Source organism: Micropterus dolomieu, linkage group LG19, assembly GCF_021292245.1.
Source record: "Micropterus dolomieu isolate WLL.071019.BEF.003 ecotype Adirondacks linkage group LG19, ASM2129224v1, whole genome shotgun sequence".
NCBI lineage: Eukaryota > Metazoa > Chordata > Actinopteri > Centrarchiformes > Centrarchidae > Micropterus > Micropterus dolomieu.
Genome location: NC_060168.1, coordinates 18,677,258 through 18,686,756, shown reverse-complemented (window position 1 = coordinate 18,686,756; position 9,499 = coordinate 18,677,258). Strand labels below are relative to the sequence as shown.

The window sequence follows — 9,499 nt, the reverse complement described above, 5'->3', positions numbered from 1 at the left end:
TAATAATAAGAGTCAACCTGCTTTTTCCACACAAACACAGAGAGCTTTGAGCGTGTGGTACTCATCCGCTCGCTGGAGGAGGTTATGTGCTGTAAGCTTCTGTCAAGAGGATATGCAGCGGGAAATGCCAGTTAAGCAGTCTTAAAAGACAAGAGGCTGAGGAGGCCCTGGACTTCAGCTCTACAGTCCAACAAGTGCATTATGTTTCCATTCAGTTAGCGGGCAGAGATGGCTGCCAGGCTCCAATGCGAGGCAAGGTGGCAGCTTAACAAAGCAAACCATTTAAGACATGAATGAAGATATCAGCAGATAACATACATCAGTGTTAGCCAGTAATTTAAGGCTCTCAGCAGTTTTTGATGCATTACATGTACTTTAAACATTGTGGGTTTGATCCCTAATCATGGCCTTGGTCATACCCTCCCTCCTGTTTATCCCTCCTATCCTCTACCACAACTCACTCCCTTAATTCCTCCTTCTAATTTTACACATGCTTCCTATCTAATCCAATTCTTTTATAGCTATAATATGATGTAAAAGAGAGGATTTGTCACCAACTGAAAAGAGCATCTAATGTTGTTATAGAAACAAAGAGTGCACCGTGCCACTCACTTCTCATAGATAGTCAAAATTAAGTTGAGGCACTGCTTCTTCAACAACAACAACAACAACAACAACAACAGCATAATCAAAAAGCTAGAATGGGCGTAAATTAAGAAACAGGTATTGGTCTACAGTCTCCTACCACTTGGCTGGAGTGGTAGAGAGGTGCTGACAGAGATGTGAGTTGGGGTTGGTCAGGCAGAATTGTGGGGAAGGATCCATCGGAGTGGAGTTAAAAATAGAGCATGAGGTGGAGGATGGGGAGGAAGAGGAGAGGGGAGGGAACATACCTGTGGACTTGGAGGCAGCCTAGTTAGCAGTGAGCAGAACCACTGTGGACGACGAGGGGCTGGAGAAGGAGAAAGAGAGAGAGAGAAGGAGAGCAAGAGAGATGGTGGTGGGGAGGGATAGAGACAAATGAGAGAAAAGGTTGAGAATGAAGGGAGGTGAAAACCAGACGAAGGCTAATGAGACGAAACAGGGATGGTAAGGGTTGGGGGGGGGGATGGGGGTAGTGTAATGAGAAAAACAAGTCAGATTAGCATGAAACCCCATTTTTGAGTCAAAAACAGACAATAATTTCACAGTAGGCTGTGGAGGACAGCGATGACTAGCAATAGAGTGCAGCAGATGCACATGCTGAACGTTCCAATGTCACACACACACACACACTGTGCTATATCGTAGGTGATAGAGGTGGGGATTCCATAAATAATCCTTCCAACAGCTAAGCCTATATAGAGACAACAGACATATGAAGTAACGTATTATGTCATGTCATGTTGCCAAGAACTAGCCATTCATATATAAGGTCGCTGTCCCACTCTCTACTCTCTACTCTACAAATTTTATTTGAGAATAAAGAGTGATCCTGAAAAATGCACACACAGTCAATTGCTTTCTTATCATTATTATTATAAAGTTCTTTTCACATTTGGTCTTAGTATTAATGTTTTTTGCTGAGGCTTTTTGTTAACAGTCAACTGTTAATCCAGCCATGGTGACATGGTAACCGTAGTCTACACTTCTGGATTCAACATGAGTGACAACTAAAAGAAAGAAATAAACATTTCTAAACACTTTATATTTTCAAAACATAACACACAAACCTATTCAAAAACACAATACACAGACAAAAAGAATTAACATCCATTAAAGTATTTGGTCACCACTTCTGGCATGCCACACTTCATGGAATGTCTCAATATCTTATATTAGGAATTAAAGTGAAGTCCCACCGTGGACAATCAGTGCACCGTTTACGTGATGGCCAGCCAGGTGCAGTGTTACTTTTTTTGTCTGCATGAAATAATCTGAGCAAACAGAACACACAGACCCTCATTTGGTTCCTAATAAGCTATTGTTCCCAGCCGGTTCAGGAGGGATTCCAGTGAGTCATCCACGACTGGCAGAGAGTAAGACTTGGCAAGAGAGACTGTGCTGAGCAGCTGTATTGAAAATACCTTTAGATTCTCACGCTTAATACTTGGATACTTGGGATTTTGTAGTATTCACTAAAAACTAAAAACCTTTTTGCTATGCTTGAGCTTTTTTGGTTGCTTTGACATTACTTGGATCTCGTAGAAGGTCATCCATGTTTTTTCAAAAACATCAATGACCTGAAGACAGTTAAACACACAAAGGAAACATGATAAAACCAATAAGAGTGACATGTCAGGTTTATTATTTGTACTTTGGTAAAATACATTATTTACTGTTATTTATGACTCAGCATGATTTAAATTTGAAGCTGAGTTACAAATTGATTTCACGGTGTCTGTGGGACTAAAATAATCAGAGTTACAAGCTATTCTTACAATACCCAGGGTACATTTGTGTGATCACTTAATTCAAATTTTTCAATTAGGTTTATTTGCTGCACACTAAATAATAAATGATGGTTATAAATCACTCTGAAAGCATTCATTAATTTTCAATACAGCCCATTATTTAGCATATTAGCTAATTAACATGGGGTGTGCTAACAAAACCATGGCTAATTATGAACAAAGTGGCTGCATGCTGCCAATCTCTTCTCCTGTCATCCAACATCACTGTCTCTTAATCGATGATGCGCATCAATGTACCAAAACTCACCACAATGAGTGCCTAATAAGGGCCAATAAGAGAACAGGCATGTCAATGGATGACAAAGTGGTGCAACAAGTTTTCATCTCTGAATGCCAAGTAAGTAGTCACTGACAAAAAGACAGAAATAGAAATAAAGGGAAAACCTTTTAATTAAAATTCCTGCACATTAGCCTAGCTGCAGCAACTGTAATGACAGTATGCTAACCCACAACCTAGCTAACATTAGTTACATTACTCGCTGTGTAGTTTCTTGCTCTATATCATGCTATTTGTCATGGTATTGGATTTCTCCAGAATCGTGTAATCCACCTTAACGGGTGCCTATATTTTTGGATCTTGCAGTGGCGGCTGCGATGGACTGGCGACCTGTCCAGGGTGTACCCCGCCCTTCGCCGAATGTCAGCTGGGATTGGCTCCAGCCCCCCGTGACCCTGTACGCAGGATAAGCGGTTGACGACGGATGGATGGATGGATGGATGGATGGATGGATGCAGTGGCAGCTGGCCAATAGAGGGCGCTAGAGTGCTGCCCTCCCTGGTGGTGGAAAGTGTTTTGATTTTTCTTTTTAAAATAAACATTTTTGAGATAAACAGTAATTACTTTTTTAAGCACATATGTGTTTAAAATGCACAATACTGTGTAATATATAAAATATAGGCTAAATAATTATGTTTGGGGGGAAATTAGCTTCCTGCTAATTGATCTCTTCTGGGAAAAAAAGAGTGATCATGAAAAATGCACTTCAGGGGCGCTAGAAACATCACCAAGGCAGTACAGCAGCACAGCCAATAGCTGACAAAAGGTATGCCCATAGCAACATAAATTGAGCCAATCAGCATCCTCAAATCTGATGCCTGAAGGGCAAACTTTTTTTGCCCTAAGCAGAGTCAGTTGGTGGTAGAGGGACACGTAACATTGTTGACAATGATGAATGCGGAACTCAAGACACAGGCTTTCAGCCTTGGCGAGCTGGATGCAATCATGTAAATGGCGTATTTTACTTCCCATGCTTGCTTTTTACAACGGCGGGGATGGATACAACGTGGACTGTTACAGGAGTAAACGACACGATACATTTATCTGAGAAGATTAAGAAACATGAGTGTATAAGGGCACATATGGATAATACGGTGAAGCTAGCCATGCTAGGTAGAGTTAACATGCTACACAGCTGGACGAAGGCCACAGGATTGTCAGTTCTTAAAGATTACATTCTGGAGGAAGTAAAAAATGCTGAATATTTTGCTATTCAGGCAGATGAGATAATTGACATTTCCACCCACTGCCAGTTGGTGCTTGTGCTATGGTAACGTTACATCAACAAGGAGAACAACAGCGGTTGGCCACAGAGGTAAGCTGTATAGTTTACTAGGCAGTTCTGAAGTGTTAAGATGTGGTTATTTCCAGTGGTGGACAGTAGTAGGCCTACTTAAGTTACAAATTAGAGGGATTTGTACTTTACTTGAGCATTTTCTTTTCATGCCACTTTCTCGGTTTATGTTCACTGTTTATGTTTTTGTGTAAGAAACTTTTTAATATTGGCATTAAATAATTTCTTACTATTTCACAAAGCAATGGTATCTTGCAGTTTGTGTTAAATTGTATTGGGACTGTTACTGAAAACTAACCTAAAATATTTTTCACCAGCCGCCACTGGTATCTTGTTTTATTTTGTATCCAAAGATCTAGGTTTCATTCTGATAAATAGTAGTCATTGGCACTGCACTCATTTTCACTCCCTCTGAATGTTAGTGTCAGTTAATGTCTAATGTCTATGTAAATGTGAGATTAGTGTCTACTGGCATAAATTAACCATCTGTTAATGCTAAATAATGACAACTGAGAATAGTTGAGCTGTAATATCAGTTAGCAGTTACAAAAAGAAAATGCAGTCACCAGTAATAGGCCCACACATCAAATCTTACTGCCTTGCACAAATATATAGAAGAATACAATATGTTTTTCTACCCTGCAAACAGTTCCACTACGTAGTTTTGCCTTTGAGAATAATGACAAATTGCACTTTTTAATGACTAAATTACAAATTTTACTTCACTGTTAAATCTATACAAATAACAACCATAAATAGGGTCTGATGCTATACTTTGTTAGTGGAATACTTTTCAGCTAAAACTCAACAGTAAAAGTTTCAGGGCCTTTGCAGAGCAGTTCATTTGCACCTATGCTGGTGTGAGGAAACCCCAATATCACCTCCCTTAACAGACCAGAGTGAAATCCAATTATAAGACACATTTTAGTAGGAGGAATTCCTGGGATCACTGATGAGCCAGAATGTTCACTAATATATGTGGTTAAGGAGCTAAATTTAAACCTATTCACAAGTCCACAAACCCATCACTGATGAAAGTGACACAATCACAATCATTCTCTGGGAGCTATAGAAAGTTTGAAAGGCAATGTAGAAAGTTAATAACTAAATAAGATGTAAGTAGTTTGACAAGAAGTGATTGAAAGAAGGTATAAGCATCCAATTTGATCAAAGATTGTCATCGCAGCAACATCAGAACTGGACCCAGGTTAAATGTGTTGGTTCTGTGATAAAAGTATTTATGAGAAAACCTCTCAGCTCTACAATCTATATGGTAATTTATATCATTACAAAGCCACTCCTGGAATGCATTACTGATTGATGACTTTCATCCACCCATCCATTTTCCACAGTTTATCAGGCTCCGGGTTGAAGTGGATGCAGGCAATGTCTTCCAGCTCCTTCTGGGGGTTTCCAAGGAGTTCCCAATCTAGGTGAAATATAGAACTTCTCCAGCCCTGGCACTTTGGGTCCCTTAAATACACGTACAGTACTATTCCACCAAACCACTACAAAGCTGAACAGTAAGTGCCGTGGACGTGTGTACCAGTGCAAGTTACCCAAAGTACTCACTCACTCTTGACTGATTCCCTGGTGATCAGAAGTGGCTGTGGAGTACACAACATCCATACTCAAGTAGTCTACCTTGTTGTTCCTCTCTATCTGTCGCCTCCACTGCTACGTCAACAACCTGGCTTGACTAGGCAATGGCATGGGGACAGAGGGAGAGATTATTATAATTAATTGGGCGGGTTTAACATGATTATAAATTCAGATCCAGAAGTGTTGGAATTCCCAGACGAAGATGTGCAAAAAGCTGTACAATATAAACAAGACCACTATTGCATAAATGTCTATTGTCTAAAGGTTAATGAATAATATTTCACATTTTTGTTTTATACCTGTTCAGAGAGGAGTAATATACCTGTGTATGTGATAGGGCAATGAAATCAAGGGTGTTCTTGTTTGTTTAGGGAGTTTGAACTACAGCTGACTTCTCTGCATGTGCACTGGCGTTTACCACATGAACATGCATGCTTACTTGACAGCAGCACTAAACAGTTTGAACACACTGTAGGTGAAGAAAGGTCTAGAGCAGGCTCTCCTCCTTCCACCTGTTGCTACATAATAGCTACTGCCTCTGAGCCAGAGCCATGGCATCTGAAACATGATGCGGTAAAGATATAGGGGGAGGGATGGAGCTGGCCCAGTGAGAGATGTTATTGGGCCAACCCAGTGTCATAATAGAAAATGAACCAATTAGCTGTGGCCCCTGCTTTATCGACCAATCGTTAGAAATTAATATATATTTGTTGCCATACCACCATGGTGCGTCGGTCCACGGGAAAAAACACCCGGTATGCCAGATTACTAATCCACCACTGGTTCTGGCTCTAGCCTGGGGTCTCCTACTAGTTGGATATGCCAGGAAAACCTCCAAAGGGCACTCAGAAGGCACCCTTAACAGTAGTCCAGACCATGTCAACTGACTCCTTTTGACGTGAAGGAACAGTGGCTTTACTCCAAGCTCCCTCTGGATATCTCGGATCCTTACCCAAGTCCAAGGGTGAGCCCAGTCACTCTACGGAGCTACCTCATTTCATCTGCTTGTTTCTGCAGTCTTGTTCTTTTGGTCATTACACAAAGCCCATGATTAAAGTGAGTGAGAGTTCGAACATAGATGACTGGTAAATCAAGAGCTGCACCTTCAGGCTCAGTTCCTTCAACTGCATTGGTCCAGTACAATGCCTGAATTACTGCTGACGGTGCACCAATTCACCTGTCGAACTCACGCTTTCATTTTACCCTCACTTGTGAGCAAGACCCCAGCATACTTTAACACTATTATTTGGGACAATGATTCGCTACCAACCTGACAGGGACTGCTTTCTACTTGCTTTTCTCTTTTTCCTTTCACTTTAGTTTTGAGCTGCTACAAAAATGATGGTGCAAACCCACAATTATCTTCCTGTGGGAGTCAGGAAGACAATCAGGAAGACGCCCAGAGATACAGAAATATCCAACCTGTGAATGTAACTCAGGAATTCTGTCCCTCCCTCACCGATCCTAAATAAGCTCTGGTAGGAGACAGACAGTGTTTTACGTCACAGTTCGGCTTGTTGCTATATTTTCCAACCAACAAACCTGACAGATAAAAGATGGATTTTTGGGTAATAGCATAAGAGGGATAAGTGAAGGGATCTATGCGGTTAAAAGCTCCGATGTAATGATGCGAATGGTGCACAATGCAATAATTGAGCCAATCAAAAAACTCATCCTTTCTTCATCTTGTTTTGTGTTTTTGTGTCATTTGCCCACAGGTTATACCTTAACTATCCAACTTTGCTTGCAGTCTGGCAGTAGCACTGCTTCAAAAGTAAAACTCTAAAGTGGTGTCAGAAAATTTACGTTTTTTTCTTCTTCTTCATATTAACCCATGACTATTGTGATACAATAAAGCTAACCCTGTACGAACAACATGTGTTGAGCAGCAACAAGCCTTTGATGTGTAAAAAAGGCCTTTCTGACCACAAAATGGTTTGGCAAACAAACAGATAAGACGTAACCATACAATTTTAAGAGTGTGTTTGTGAAGTGTTAGATCTCTCCGACCCTGATACTCTGGCCATGTCAACATGTTTATCAAGTCAAGTCAGGTTTATCCATAAAAATCCACCATGAAAGTGCAGACAAGCCTTACTTGATTTACAGACACTAGTCAACAAACACTTATCATCAACATTGTTATTGATTTATAGCCCAGATTGTGTGATATGTATTTATTTTTATCTTAACCTATTCAAGAAAAGTCAGCTAAGCACTCTTATGCTTTTACAGTACCCACAGCTACTGTGTCCTGCGGGTGGACACTGGGATGCGCCCAGTACAACCACAGTCCTGTACTGTTGGCTGCTCAGCAGCAGCACAACAAATGTCAGTAGTTTTAATGTACACAGGCTAATGAGTTTTGAAAACCACTGACATAGTTTGACTCAAATAAAAACACAAAGGACAAGAGTGATGACTAGTTCACTATATTCAATTATCATGCCCTAACAGAGGCTGTGCTCGGTCAACTCATTCATTTTCAAATAAGAGTAAATTAACTTTGGAGGCTTTGATGGAACAAACAGACCAAAAGCCACAAACATTATCAATATTCCTCAAGATAAGCACTAAAGTGAATTATTTCCTTTAGTTCACCACCAACTTAACATATGTTTGATAATATTTACCCCTGTGAAACACATCACAAGAAAGCGAATTTGCTGCATCTATGTTTTGGGTGACACGATGTGAAAAGAGTATAGCTGGAAATAGCTTTGGTGGGAACTTTTTCGGAAACACAAAACCTTTCAAGTCTTGGGGCAACCATTTTATGAGAAAGGGCGTTGGCTGCCTCTTCCAGGATTAACTCAGCACACACATACACACATGCACACACCCACAAATGCTCATCATCAGCTACACCACCACACAGAGGGGCCACTTTTGTATTGCCAGGGAAACTCACACATCCTCGTCACATTTCCTGGTATGACCTCACTCGTGACAGAATATAAACATTGTACGTCAACAATCAGCGTTTTTCCCAGCATGAGTAAAGCAGTAACAGGTCTTTCTTGAACCCCACTAAGCTGTTTTTATGTTTTTCTTTATTTAAGCTCAAACTATTGTGGTTTCCCTCATTTGCAATGATGCTGAGTTACAGAGAAATACACAGAGTTAAACAAAAAGAGGACAATAACTCACTGAAAACAAGTGCAACTTTTTTGAAATCAACGTCTTGAATTGTCCAGGGGTAGTGAGAGTGTCGATCTTGAGAATTCTATTTGTTTGTGTTATTTGAGTTTTTGCTGCAGTTTGGTGATGAGGTTTTCAAAATGATGTTTAAATGTAAATGATACATTAAGCGAAATACCTGGATATTTATACTATGTGAATCAGTATTGCCACAAGTCAATGTGGGTATTTATAGACTGTTAAAACCACTGTTTAAACAGGCCTATAAAACAAAGGTAGTTCACATTGTTTTTAAAAGAAATTACCAACACTATTATGAATTATTACGTATTCATTAATTTATAGAGGACAAATACCGGAGTTTTGCTCCTTCTCCGCATACTCTTACCATTTTATAACACATTCTGGAATTACAGAGTATTTCAGACATCTTATATCTACAAATCGCAGGTGGACGAGGTGGGTCCCAATTTAATCAACTTTTGAATCTCAGATTTTAGGGAAGCGTACAGACATCTCATTCAGTAGTGGAATGTGAAAACACCTCTCTAGTGACAAACCTTGCATAGATATAAATCGGTAAAGTCAAGGTCTGACATCTTAGGGGACATAAACTTAAGAAAAACACATTTTTGAGTGGAGCGGATATTTAAATGCAAGTAAAAGACATCCCCACCTGTCTTTCCTAGACTCTAACAACGCTCTGTAATACATATTAACATGAGCAATGAT

General features: G+C 40.1%; 1 long non-coding RNA gene across 1 annotated transcript; it reads left to right on the top strand.

The window, feature by feature from the left end:
• The first annotated feature begins 3,602 nt into the window (after positions 1-3,602).
• Positions 3,603-8,041, top strand: LOC123957669. Its single transcript, XR_006821847.1, has 2 exons — positions 3,603-4,045; positions 5,377-8,041. It is a non-coding gene; the product is annotated as an uncharacterized LOC123957669 (long non-coding RNA).
• Positions 8,042-9,499: the final 1,458 nt, after the last annotated feature.